The sequence below is a fragment of the Silene latifolia genome, chromosome Y, assembly GCF_048544455.1.
Source record: "Silene latifolia isolate original U9 population chromosome Y, ASM4854445v1, whole genome shotgun sequence".
In the NCBI taxonomy this organism is placed as follows: Eukaryota; Viridiplantae; Streptophyta; class Magnoliopsida; order Caryophyllales; family Caryophyllaceae; genus Silene; species Silene latifolia.
Window position 1 is genome coordinate 204,688,757 of NC_133538.1, and position 15,684 is coordinate 204,704,440.

Sequence of the window (15,684 nt, forward strand, 5' to 3'; positions counted from 1 at the left end):
GTAACAAGCAGCCAGCAGGAACATTGAAGTGGTCAGCAAAAGCTTTGACAAAGTCAGCAACCACTTCCCATTTCATAGGAAGTGGAGCGTATGGTTGAGCATATGTAAGGAGCACGTGCGACAATTCAAAAGAGGGCTATAAAAGAGCAACGAACATCAGATTCAAGGGCATTCATCATTGACTCCACTCGAAGAAATATCATTTACCACCTGCAACAATTAATATCATTAACACACTTAGAAATTTATACATCGTTCGTATCATTTGTACTTAGTCATTTGGAGATCACTGTTGTACCTCCTGATTGTTCCAGCTAGGTTCACCCTCGAATACTATTAAGACTAGTGGATCATTGGTGGGATACCATTCCCCCCGCGGTTTTTCCCACATTTTGGGTTTCCCGCGTCACCATTTCGCTTGTCTCGTTTGTCTCTCTTTCTTTTCGTTTGTTTCTCTTTCGTACTAGTTGTTTATATTCGTTCTCGCTATGTTCTTACTACCGATCTACTTAAGTCTTTAATATCGTATTTTAATTGGAATAGCCGCATTGACTCACAAATCTTTAGTCGGTAAAATCTTACCAAAACAAGAGCTGGGGTAGAGAAAGGGACAATGTCTAGATTCTCTATTTATACAGATGGTAGTGTGAGATTTGATGGGAGACGGTGTGTTCCTAGTGATGAGGAGTTGAAAAAGATAATCATGAGATAGGCTCATTGCACACCATACTCGGTACATCCAGGCGGTGACAAGCTATATAAAGATTTGAAGAAAACTTTATGGTGGCCTGGGATGAAGAAGGAAACAGCTGAGTTTGTGACTCGTTGTTTAACATGTCAGAGAGTGAAAGAAGAGCAGCGATGACCATAACGTAAGATTCAGTCTCTCAAGGTACCTGAGTGGAAGTGGGAGTCCATTTCTATAGATTTTATAGTGGGTTTGCCGAGGAGTCAACAGGGTAATAACATGATATGGGTTATAGTTGACCGACTGACTAAGTCATCTCACTTTGTGCCGATGAAAGATAATTTGACCAAGATACAGTTGGCTTTGGCTTACAGGAAGCATGTGGTTTGTTTGCATGGGGTGCCTAAGGATATAGTATCCGATAGAGATGCGAGGTTCATATCACGGTTTTGGAGAGAGTTGCAGAAGATGATGGGGACTACCTTGAAGATGAGTACTGTATTTTATCCTGCGACAGATGGCCAGACAGAGAGGACCATCAATACTTTAGAGGACATTTTGCGAGCTTATGTTACGGATTTTGGTGGTAGCTGGTAGCAGAGATTAGACTTGATCGAGTTTTCTTACAACAACAGCTATCACACCAGTATTGGCATGGCGCCATTTGAGGCTTTGTATGGGAGGAGATGTAGGAGTCCGATTTGTTGGGATGATAGTGCTGAGGCAGTTGTTTTGGGACCACAGGTGGTACAGGAGATGGTTGAACAGGTTAAGCTGATTAGACAAAAGATGAAAGCGGCCCAGGATCGACAAAAGAGTTATGTAGATCTACATCGTCGTGACATAGAGTTTCAGGTTGGGGACAAGGTTCTTTTAAAAGTGTCTCCTATGCGTGGGGTCATGAGATTTGGTAAGAAAGGGAAGTTGAGCCAGAAATTTATCGGACCCTATGAGATTTTGGATCGTGTGGGTGAGGTTACTTATCGGTTAGCTTTACCATCTGCTTTGGATAGAGTGCATAATGTGTTTCATGTGTCTCAGCTGCGGAAGTATGTGAGAGATCCTTCAAATGTGTTAGATGTAGAGAACATCTAGTTGGATGAGTCTTTGTCTTATCTTGAGGTGCCCAAACAGATTCTTGATCGCAAGGTTAGGAAAACTAGACATGGGGAAGCGGTCTTTCTTAATGTTCTTTGGTCTAACCATGAGGTTGAGGAGGCTACATGGGAGGCGGAGGAGGCTATGAGGGAGCGGTATCCGTCTCTTTTTGATCAGGTATGTGTGGTTATGGGGACGTAACCTTGTTCTTTTAGGGGGGTAGGAGATGGTCGCATAGAGTTTTTGCAAGTTTTTGCATGTTATATGTTTGTCTTAGTATAATTAGTAGTTGTCTTGAGTCGGGTTGAGTTTTGTTTTGGGAGATGTGTTTTGAGTTTTTGTGTTGAGTTTTGATGATGTTATTGTGTCGGGATGACGTTAGCGTCTTTTGTTTTGTTTGTGGTTTGAACTTCGGAGATGAAGTTCTTTTTAAGGAGGGAAGACCGTAATACTACGGTTTTATGTGTCTAAGGGTACTCTATTGAGTGGGGCTTACTCTGTCGAGTAAGTAGTTTTTGACGCAAAATAGTAGACTGGAGGTAGGGTACTCGATCGAGTAGGCTTTGTACTCGATCGATTAAGGGTCACTCGATCGAGTAAGTGACTTACTCGATCGAGTAAGTGAGTTTTATGGGCGGAGTGAGACGGGTTTTGTTAATGATGCGGGATTAGTATAAAAGGATGTCCGTCACTTTTCTTATTCTCTTTTAACTATTCTAAAACCTAATTAAGAAGAAGAGGAGTTACGTAGCTTGATTGTCATCGCATTATTAACAAATCCCAAGCCTAGGAGTGTCGGATTGCATTGTTCTTTATGCCGTTATGATCCTTGTGTCGAGGGTAAGCTTTTTATATAAGTTTTATAATGTTTTGTTAAAGTTGGTTAAACCCTAATTGGGTGATTTGGGGGTTTTGGGTGATTTATGTGAATATGGTTGTGATTATATGTATGTATGTATAGGAGGAGGATTCGTTGAGGAGAGATTCTGACTTAGCTGCTTGATCGTCTGTTGGTGTTTGCTTTCCAGGTAGGGTTTCCCTACTCAGTATTGGCTACATAAGTTGTTGGTGATTGTTGTTGTGATTGTTGAATAATTATAATGTTGGATTGGTTTTGGTGTTGTTGATAGTATATTGTTGATTGATTGTGTAACTGTCTGTGATCTTCGGGGCGCGTCCCTGGATGAGTAGAGTCACTTGCGGGAGTGGCTTCACGCCCTTGATTCGCCCTCTGTGGAACCCGCCACAGAGGGGATGTGCACATTAATGAACTTGGGTTTATCGCTCGATGGAGATGAGCTGGGATTTGGTGGGTACGGCTGCGGTCCCCCACTGGCGGCGTGGAGTACTTGTTGCGATGGGTACTCTGGCAGGGCTACACACTTCCGATGTGTTTCATTTAGTAGTTTGAGTACTTTGGTTTTTGGAGAACATTTGTATTTACTTTTATCAATTTTGGAGTTGGACATGTAGTACTTAAACTTTATTACTATTTAAGTACGTTTCCTTATTGTTACTTGATTATCATTGCCTCGGGCAACCGAGATGGTGACGTTCTCATACCTTAAGTGGTCCTGGTAAGACACTTGGAGTATGGGGGTGTCACAGTTAAAACCTACTTTGATTATAAATTAAGCTCAAGGAAATATAAAATAATAAGAATGACTTAAAATATTTGGGTATTACAATCTTCCCCTATTAAAATGAACTTCGTCCCGAAGTTCGAGTTTAGAAAATAATGACATAATAAAATTTGAGAGGTATTACACTCCATCCTCCTTAAAAATAAAGTTCGTCCTCGAACGTAAAATTTTTAAATATGAATAAAAATGACAACTCAAAATGTAAGAAGAGTTTAAAAAGTTAAAAGAGCGGTGTTAAGATGTGACGATCTCAACATCTGACTAAGAAAAAACCCGCTCTGATACCAATTGTAACACCCCTGATTTTTGGCTAAATTAAAACGACCCTTTACATATAAAACTCGCTGAAATTCAGAGATATTATAATTAATATACAAAGTCTCTCTTATTACAAATCCTTTTAAAAATAAAATAATACAAATCGGAACTAAACTTTACAAAGTAATAAAATAAAATCTTAACTTGAAATTCTCTTTAAACCGCTGCGGAAGACCTGAAAATGAAACCAGAAGACAGAAAGGAACTACCCCCATGACGAGTAGCCCCGAAGGGAGAAAACACGTCAGCCGGAAAGTACATATAATACCTCAATAGAAACAGAATATTTTTTGGTCATGGCGTGGAAACAAGCACACGTATTAATAAACATAAACAGAGAGAATAATAAAAACACTCCCCGATAACTAATCAGACAAACTCCTTTCTATTTCCAAAATATATTACTCTCTCTCGTCCTAATAAATAACCAAGTCTCAACTCATTACTCAGTATTACTCATTACTCTGTCTCATAATGTAGTACTCCAAAGTAACCAGTACTGCATTCTCAGCGTCGAACCTAAGACAAAGACAAGGGGTGAGTGAACTGGCGGATAAACCGCGAAACAATATTTCCATCTCAATATTGATTATAAACTCAAATAACCCAATAACCATGGTCGGACTGGACCGTAAAATATAACTCGGCACACATGCCCCATAACTTATCTCAATACCAGTAACCAATTTCCATCTCAATTTCAATATCGATATTGTCAAAGGTTCGGTTCAAAGAACCGTGCTCAACACTTAGAGTAAAACTCTAAGCTACTCACCCACGAGTCAAGGTAAAAGGAAACAATAACTCGAACACAATACGAAACTTATAATAACTCAGTACGAGAACCTGTTTACAAATTTCCAATTCCACGTATAATACTTCGGATCAATTACACTCCCAACCTAAATTAATAATCAAAGACAGTATTCCTCCAATGTTTCGAACATATGTCTTTTTTTTTTGACAAATTTGTACTAGCAGTATGTATATATATATATATATATATGGGTTTTTTGATAACTGCTACCACAAGTAACCCATTTTTTACCAACTGCTACCAAAGTAAAATTTGTTTAAAAACTGCTACCAATATTGTTGGTTCGGTTTAAAACTAACTACCAAATGAGCACGAGCCTCCTATTTGCGCGTGAAAAGACAGTAATACCCCTATTTTACCCTCCTCTCCCATATGAGCCAATTACCCAAACTTATCCCCCTTTTAACCTATTATTATTCAAAATAATTAATTTCACTCATCACTCATTTCAACCTAATTAACTTCTCATTTTACTTCCCAATTAAATTGGGGTTTTTAGAAATCAGCTAAATCGTCCGATTTACCAAATAGATTAGAATTACATGTTGATTCGTCAATCTACTTTTTACCCGGACTTTGTTACACCATTTACCAATTTGTTACTGTATATATGTTTCAAACTGCTACCGGACTTGATCAACTTTTTAACGGGGGAGTTAGGGGAGTCAATTGTGACAGCAACAGCGAATCTTAATGCTTGGGCTGGTGTTGCTTATTTGTTGGGGGGTTGTCATTGCTGATTCTTATTTGGGAAATCTTGTCTTTGTTATATTTGCATCCCTCCTTTACATATTGGTTAGTTCATTCACATCTTTACTGTGTTTCTTGTTTAAGATATTTATTTATGGATTTGGGTTGTTGAAGATGTTGGAAAGCAGGGTTTATGTACTCCCCAATTCATCCACCCAACTAACAAAGCTCATCCAAGATTGAAATTTGATCCAAAATCTTTACTTGAAATCAAAATTAAACTCTAATTAAATTGAACCCTAAAAAAAAAATCGATCAATAAGGGAGAATTTCAAGAGCTAATAGCTTTCAAAATTAGGGTTTTTAGCACCAATTTTTAGGGATTTTTAGGGAAATAATCGATTGTCGACTGTAGAGTAAAAACAAGTGAAATGATGTAAGAGGAGGAAAATCAAAAGGGTATATAGAAAAAATTAAGGGATGAAAATTAGGGATTTTTAGTTTAATAAAAAGTGTGTGGACTAATGAGCCAGCTGGGAATAATGAAGGAAAAATTACCAGAAATTGATGATGAAAAAATGAGATACTAATGAAAATCAAATTAATGGAATAAAGAGAGAGTGAGTGTGAATGAGAATTGAAATTGGTGAAAATTGAAAATGAATGAGATGTGTGATGAATGGATGAACTAGAAACACAAGGGAGGGGGTAAGGGCATTAAAGGAAGAAAAATAGAACTTAAGATAAGATTTTGAGATGGACGGCTGAGATCCTCTCTATTTGCGTCCTAACCTCATTGGGTAGTTAGTTTTAAACCGAACCAACAATGTTGGTAGCAGTTTTTTTAAAAAAATTATGTTGGTAGCAGTTGGTAAAAAATGGGTTACTTGTAGTAGCAGTTATCAAAAAACCCTATATATATATATATATATATATATATATATATATATATATATATATATATATAGAGAGAGAGAGAGAGAGAGAGAGAGAGAGAAAGAGGTTCAGGTAAGTCCACAAATTTGATTGAGTCCCTAAGTCCTATTCTTAGCCAATCATTTTCTGAGTGTAACTTTAATTCTTTATGAATGTAACTTTAGTCATTTATTGATTTATGAGTGAATTTTTAGCTTTTAAGGTCATTGTATATATGAAAACTTGAATTTATGAAATTAAATTTATGTAATTTTAACAAAAATATATGTAACTGTATTGTTTTACGAGTATAACTTTAGCCGTTTTAGTTGTAACTTTACTCGTTTTAGGTGTAAATTTAGTCGTATGATGGTTTCTATGCATAAATTTGAATTTATTGACCTTTACTAGTGTAACTTTACCCGTTTCAGGTGTAACTTTAGCCGTTGGAGTCGTAACTTTAGTTGTAAAGTGTTTTGTGCATGTAAAATTTTTAATCAATATACATACTATTGTAACTTTAGTACTTTCAAGTGTAACTTTTGTCTTTCAAGAATGTAACTTTATTGTCTTACGAGTGTAACTCTAGTCAATAGAAATGTAAGTTTAGTCAATAGAGGTGAAATTTTATTGTCTTATGAATGTAACTCAAGTCCTTGAATTTGTAACTTTAGTCCGCAAAAGTGTAACTTTATACTAATAACTCTTATTTCTCAACCACCACCATCCTATTACCTCCTACCCGAACGACCACATCACCACCACCCAGTGCCACCACCACCTCCAAACCGTAACAACCAACAACAACCCAACCACTTATTATTTCAGATCTGAACAAAAAAAATGCAACAGACCCACCACGCACTTCAACACCACCACCACCACCACCATCCCCCTCCGACACACACGACACAAAGAAAACCAAAAAAAAAAAAAAAACGAAAACACCCACCAGCGACACACCCACTATGGCACCACCAATCAAAAACCGAAAAAAACAACCACCAAATCACCAATCAACAACCACCATTTATTTTTTTCAGATCTGAAAAAAAGAAACAGAAAGGAGAACGGGAGGGAGCGGCGTATAGTGGGGTTGTTGCGGCACCGGCGCGGTGGAGGGGTGGGGTTGGTGCGGCTGTAGGTGGTGTATGGTTGTCGGCGTGGTGTTGTGTGGTGAGAGAAAGGGAGAACGATGGAGAAGGAGAAAGGCGGTGGAGAGAAAAGCATGGTGGTGTGTTGTTGGTGAGGCGGCGGCAGCGGCGGCGGGGGGAGGGTGGCGGCGGCAGGGAGAAATTCAGAGAGAAGTTGAGAGAAAATGAAGAGAGAGAGAGGGGGTGGAAGGATTTGTGAGAGTGATTAGGGTTTGGGTGGGATTTGAGAGCTTTTAATCTCAGCCTTCCATTTTCTTTTAGTCCTCACCACTCATCTCTTAGATCTAAAGGCTTAGATTAGGACTTATGGACTCAACCAAAATAGGTGGACTTACATGATCCTCTCTCTCTCTCTCTCTCTCTCTCTCTATATATATATATATATATATATATATATATATATATATATATATATATATATGAGGGATCTCGTGAGTTTTGTTCTTACGGTGAGTTGTGAGTTTGGAAAATCTAGACCATTGAATTGAGTGAGATCAACGGGTGGGATTAATTTACTTATCAAATAAAAGCGCATAAAATCTCTCAAGCCTCACACTGTCTGTCTCCAAGAATAAAAAAAAAGCAAAAATTAAACCTAACACTATCAGACAAACACTGGGTAATCATTCATATGATTCCACCAAAAAATTTCCTTAAATTATACGATGAAAAATCAAAGTTTCAAAACCAATAAATTAATAAGTCGAATCGATTAATCGGCTATGCAATTAGTTGAACCAGCACCATTATTATCATGAGAGTAACAATCATGACGATGCTGATCAGAATAAGGGTTTTGATTTCTCCTTGTGAAAAATACAGCGTTTCTGCTATTCTCTAACGCCATCACCGGAATTGCGTTTATCTTGGGATCTCTGCTCTTTCAGAAGAAGTCTGACATCACTCCGGGTCATTAGACGTCAGGCGACACATTACACTTTATGAGTAAAATTTACAATTTTAGACATGGAAATCACCATACGCTTGATGTTTGCCAGTAAATACTGGTTGCCTCAGGTTTGTTTGATTAACATACTCCAATTATTAACCCATTTTTTTCCCGATAAGTAGTCTTATTGTTTTGTATCTTATTGCTGGTGTTCAGCTCGAGGGTATTGCGAAAATGTTCTCAAGTGAGATGACACTAGCATCTGCTTGGATTCATTTGTTGGTGGTCGATCTCTTTGCGGCAAGGTCATTCACTATTCTCAGATCTCATAACTGGCATGGCTTTCGGCTGTTCAAATATTTTTCTTTATTTATTTTGAGGAAAAGGAGCCACAAATGACGGTTGTTTTTATGGATGACTTTCTAATCCAGATTAGGAGTATCACCATTCAATGGCTTTTTACTTTTTACAAGAATAACAGCATAATAACATGCGGTAAAAAAAAAAGAGTAAAAAAATCAAAGTAGTAAAAAAAATCAAAGTGACACCGGATTAACATCACAATAACACCAGAATAACAACACAATAACATGTGGTAGAGAAAAGTAAAAAAAATCAAAAGTAGTAAAAAAATCAAAGTGACACCGGAAAAACATCACAATAACACCAGAATAACAATAACACTAGAATAACAGCACAATAACATGTGGTAAAAAAAAAGAGTAAAAAAAATCAAAGTAGTAAAAAAATCAAAGTGAAACCGGAATAACATAACAATAACAGCAGAATAACAGTAGAATAACAGCACAATAACACGTGTTAAAAAAAATAAAAAAATCAAAGTCGTAAAAAAATTTAAAGTGACAGCAGAATAACATCACAATAACAGCAGAATAACAATAACAACACAATAACACGTGGTAAAAAAACAAGAGAAAAAAAGTCAAAGTCGTAAAAAAATCAAATTAAAAAAAAAAAGCACAATAACAGCATAATAACACGAGATAAAAAAAATAGGAGTAAAAAAAATTAAAGTAAAAAAAAAAGTTGGTACAAAAAGAAAAAGAAAAGAAGGTAACATAATGAGAAAATTAGAGAAAAACATAAGAGAAAAAAAAAATCAAAGTCGTAAAAAAAAAATCATAATAACACGAGGTAAAAAAGGAGATAAAAAAAATTAAAGTAAAAAAAGAGTAGCACTAGAAAAATGAGAAAATAAGTAAATGACTAATTTTATATGACATGTAAGATTAGATTTTGGTCATTCATCTCTAATATAAACTAATGGCTGAGATTTCCAAGAACCTAACTCTCTCTCTCTCTCTATATATATATATAGAAGAGATCAACTAAGGCCAACATATGTATTTGAGTCCATAAGTTCTATTAAGGGCCCTTGGATGGTGAAAATGGATGGCCAAGATCAACTTCCAAAAAGTGTGTTTATGGACTAATATCACTCATTCTCTCCTCCTTCACTAATCCTTTTAATTAATCATTAATTCACTATAACTTTTTTTTTCTCTCATCCACTTCTCTCACATATCACACAACTCATCTCCTCTCTCAAACCCCAAAAAAATAAAAACCCAAAAAATCCAAATAAATAAAAAACCCCAAAACCCAAATAAATAAATAAAACCCAAAAAATCCAATTAAATCAAAAAACCCAAAAAATTCAAATAAATAAAAAAACCCAAATAAATCATTCATTCTTCTCTTCCTCATTCACCACCACCCTGTTGGGAAATGTGTCCTCAACAATAGTGCGATCACATGATTTAAATATCATTATTAAATCTCATTTCAAGAATACGGAAGGGATGATACATTACATATATAGTCAACTGGTCCACACATATCGGTAATGATTGGCTTGCTAGAGTTTGACATTACTGTCGTGCGACGTGGTGATCAGTTGATCCCTTGAGGTCACACCTAAAGGACGATTCCCTTAATTGAAAAGGTTAATTAGTTGTATACCGATACAGATTAATTAATTCCTTAAAATTGAACAATTCGATTTGTGAGAAAGAGAATATTGATATCTTATTGTAATGGGATTAAATAAGATTTATTTTAGTAATAAAATGCTTTGTTGCTAAAATTATTTATTGTTTGAGAAACAATAAAGATAAGAATGAATGGTTAATTATAATTACAAGAAGTTGTGAATTATAACTATATGACCCATTTTATTTATGTGATCAAGTATCACTAGTCAATTTGTTGAATGTAATTTAATTAATTTATAAAATGATATTTATGTGATAAATATGCATTTAATTAATTAGTAACATGTATCATACTACATATGACATATTGTGTGACAAATGACAAATTGACAAAAATAAAATGGTAGTCCATTTTATACATAATGGACCGAAATTAAGAGGGTTTAGAGGATGGTGGGTGATTTATTTTAATAAGCTAAAATAACATCATTATGACTCTACTTGCCTAGCCTTACATGCCTAAGGTTTAGATAAGGTAAAAAGCATAAAGGGAAGGACAATATATTGGTCCATTACCTCCCCCAAAAACCGTGCTCCCTCTAACATTAGAGTAGTTTTTACTCTTCTAATTCTTTAATGAATATCCATTCACATTACATGCAAAAATGTTCATGTAGAATTTCCTCTCTTCTCTCTCTTCCATCTTCATCAAAAAGGATGAGATTTTAATCTAAATCGTTCATATAAATTACTAAGATTACTAGAAGTAGTATATGAGTATTAGTAATAGATTTTAAGGTAAACTACATTGCAAACATCTAGTACATGTTTATTTGTGGGTTTAAGAGATTGTCTTGGGTGCAACTAATTGGAGGGCTTCTAATTTGAAGTCAAGAATGTTCATCCATTAATGGAAAGCTCAAGAACTAACAAGAAGGAGATCTTGTTAGTGCCCTATATGACCGAAATCATTATGGTGAGAAAATGTTTTCTTATCTTCTTTTATTAATGTTTGCATGCATAAAATCCATGTTTAATTATATGACAAATTAGTTTAAACATATATGAGTATGTTAGTATGTATATAGATCTACATTTCCTTCAATCGGTATCAAGAGCCAAGGTTGTTTGTGTAACACCCCCATACTCCGAGCGCCTTACCAGGACCACTCAGGTATGAAGACATCACCATCTCGGTCGCCCGAGGTATGATAATCAAATAGACAAAACGGAAACAACATTTATTATAATAGTTTAATGAATAAGTACAATCCTCGAAACCAAACTGAAAGTATACTACATTATTCCAAACTGTCTGAGCTCAACTGAAATGTAAATAAAACTAGACTACAGCGGAAGACTCTATCGTCATGTCGTGGCCATCCCAGCTATCCCAGTATCATCTCTATACCTGCTCAATATCTGCTCACCATCCCCGAATGGATCACCGCAGTTTACAAAAAACAACAGGGGTCGGTACTAATCACACAATCAATATAGATAACAACAATAAGACAAACAGAGGTGAACCGCCACACACACACACATCCAACCAACCGTCTCAATCATCGATCGTCCACTGGACCCCGCCGATGGGGACGCGGCCGTTCCACCTAAGCCCCGCTCATCGTACGAGCGATAACCCTGCTCATTAATGTGCACATCCCTTCTATGGCGGGTTCCATGTAAGGCGAAACTAGGGCGTGAGATCACTCCCGCAAGTGACCCCACTCAGCCGAGAACGCATCTCGAGAACCATCAACAACCACAACCACAATCACAATTACAATCACAATCATCATATCAATCAACTAACTACAAAGACATCACCAATATCCCATTATGGGACTAATGCGAGTAGGAAATCCTACCGGAAAGCACAACACGCAGACGGTATCTACAGCTGTCTCAAAACGCCTCTTCTATGAACTCTCCTCCTACCATACAACACATAGATACTACTATTCAATTACTATTCATAAAAACCCCCAATTCCTAAATTAGGGTTTCACTAATCTTAACAAATCATTATATAAATTACATTAAAAGCTTACCCTCGACGCAAGGAATCCAACGACACGAACTACGATGCAAACCGACCGTCTGAACTCCGGGAATTGTCAAGAACGCGATTAGGAAGAAGACAAGTTGCTTTCTCTCTTAAACAGGTTTTAGGTTTTGTAAAAAGTGATTTAGAACAATGCCGAATATGTTTATATACCTTAATCGCGTAATTAACAAAACCCGAGAAAACTCCCCCGATAAACTGGGACACTCGATCAGTACCCAAGGTACTCGATCGAGTACCCCCTTACTCGATCGAGTGCCCCAGCTACTCGATCGAGTGCCCAACAGGTCAGAAACTATTTGTCTGCGCAACTTGCCCTTACTCGACAGAGTAAGGGCTACTCGATAGAGTACCCACAAGACTATAAATACGGAGTATTACAGTCTTCCCTCCTTAAAAGAACTTCGTCCCCGAAGTTCAAACCACTACAAAAACAAAGGTACTCCCTCAACCTTCCCGACTCAAAAGCCACACAAAACATGATACAAACCCAAGGCAAACATCCCGACGCAACATATAAAAGGTGTATAAAACTCTTAAAAACTCTCGCGATCATCTCCTACCCCCCTAAAAGAAACAAGGTTACGTCCCCGTAACCATACATACCTGATCAAAAAGGAAAGGGTAACGCTCTTTCATGATGTCCTCGGCCTCCCATGTAGCTTCCTCGGTCTCGTGGTTAGACCACAGGATCTTAAGTAAAACCGTCTCACCACTCCTAGTCTTTCTAACTTTTCGGTCGAGGATCTGCTTGGGTACCTCAAGATATGATAGGGACTCATCTAGCTCCAAACTCTCTGCCTCTAACACATGTGACGGGTCACTCACATACTTCCGCAGCTGCGATACATGAAACACATTATGCACTCTCTCCAAAGCGCCGTAGGTAAAGCCAAACGATAAGCAACCTCTCCAACTCGCTCTAAGATCTCATACGGCCCTATAAACTTCTGACTTAGCTTGCCTTTCTTCCCAAATCTCATAACTCCGCGCATAGGAGACACTTTCAGAAGAACCTTATCCCCAACCTGAAACTCTATATCCCGGCGATGTAGATCTGCATAACTCTTTTGTCGATCTGAGTTGCTCTCATCCTTTCCCGATCATCTTAATCTGTTCAACCATCTCATGCACCATCTCTGGTCCTAAAACCCTTTGCCTCAAGACTATCGTCCCCAGATTGGACTCCTACATCTCCTCCCATACAAAGCCTCAAACGGTGCCATACCAATACTAGTGTGATAGCTGTTATTGTAAGAAAACTCTATCAAGTCCAACCTCTGCTCCCAGCTACCACCAAAATCCATCACACAAGCTCGCAACATATCCTCAAGAGTCTTGATTGTTCTCTCAGTCTGCCCATCTGTCGCAGGATGAAATGTTGTACTCATCTTCAAAGCCGTTCCCAACGATTCCTGCAACTCCTTCCAAAACCTCGATATAAACCTCGCATCTCTCGTCGGACACTATGTCCTTAGGGACTCCATGTAACTTAAGCACGTTCTTTCGATAGGCCATAGCCAATTGTGCCTTAGTCCATGTATCTTTCATTGGAACAAAGTGAGCTGACTTGGTCAAGCGATCCACTATCACCCAAATCATATTGTTACCTTGCTGACTCTTTGGCAAACCCACAATAAAATCCATGGAAATGGATTCCCACTTCCACTCAGGCACCTCTAAAGACTGAATCTTACCTTGAGGTCTTCTTTGTTCTCCTTTAACTCTCTGGCATGTCAAACAACGGGACACAAACTCAGCTGTCTCTTTCTTCATCCCAGGCCACCAAAACGTTTTCTTCAAATCTTTGTATAACTTGTCTCCACCCGGATGAACTGAATATGGTGTGCAATGCGCCTCTGTCATGATTGTCTTTTTCAACTCCTCATCATTAGGAACACACCACCTACCATCAAACCTCAAACTACCATCCGTATGAATAGAAAAACAGGGACACTTTGTCCCTTTCTCTACTCCCGCTCTCCACTCAACTATCTTAGGATCCAAAGCTTGTTTACCTCGAATGTCATCATAAAACTCCATATGTCTTTGTCATATCACCCATGGTATCTCCTTTCGCATCATATGAATCCCAAAGCTCGCTACCTCATCCTCAACCTCATCAAAGATGAGCCGTACACAAGGAATGTACACTCTTCCTACTCAAAGCATCAACAACAACATTGGCCTTCCCTTCATGGTAGATGATTTCCATGTCATAATCGCCAATCAACTCCATCCACCTCCTCTGTCTCATGTTCAACTCCTTTTGAGTGAAGATGTACTTGAGACTCTTGTGATCGAAAAATACCTTAAAGGTCGCCCCATAAAGGTAATGTCTCCAAATCTTGAGAGCAAACACCACCGCACCCAACTCCAGATCATGAGTAGGGTAATTCTCCTCATAGGGCTTCAACTGCCTAGAAGCATAGGCAATCACTTTACCATTCTGCATCAACACACAACCTAGCCCATTCTTGGAAGCATCGGTATAAACCTCAAAATTCTCGCTCCCTTGAGCAATGCTAAGACAGGAGCCGTGGTCGACGCCCCTTTAATGTTTGGAATGTCGTCTCACAACTCTCATCCCAACGAAACCTGTTCTCTTTCCTCATCGGGCCATTTGTCATCGGTCTAGCTATCTTGGAGAAATCTTTCACGAACCGTCTGTAGTATCCGGCTAAACCCAAGAAACTCCTAACCTCAGCAACATTCTTTGGTGCTTCCCACTTTGTCACTTCCTCAATCTTCGCCGGATCTCGACTACCCCATCTTTAGATATCACATGCCCCAGAAAAGCCACTCTCTCTAACCAGAACTCACACTTGGACAGCTTAGCATACAACTCATGATCTCTCAACGTCTGCAACACGATCCTCAGATGCTCCTCATGCTCCTCCTTAGTCTTAGAGTAGACTAGGATGTCATCAATAAACACCACTACAAACTGATCCAAGAACTGTCTAAAGATCCTATTCATCAAATCCATAAACACTGCCGGCGCATTAGACAACCCAAATGGCATCACCACATACTCATAATGGCCATACCTCGACGTGAAAGCTGTCTTCGGTATGTCCACATCTCTAATCTTCACACGATGGTACCCCGACCTCAAATCGATCTTAGAAAAGACCGTTGCACCACTCAACTGATCAAACAGGTCATCTATCCTTGGCAAAGGATACTTATTCTTTATCGTCACTCGGTTCAACTCTCTGTAATCTATGCATAACCTCAAAGTTCCATCTTTCTTCTTCACAAATAGAACTGGTGCTCCCCACGGCGATACACTTGGTCTAATGTATCCCTTCTCTATCGGATCATCCAAGCGCTTCCTAAGCTCCTCCATCTCCTTAGGACCCATACGGCACGGTGCCTTAGAGATTGGCCCCGTCCACGGCTTCAATTCAACGGTGAAATCTATCTCCCTCTTCGGTGGCAACCCT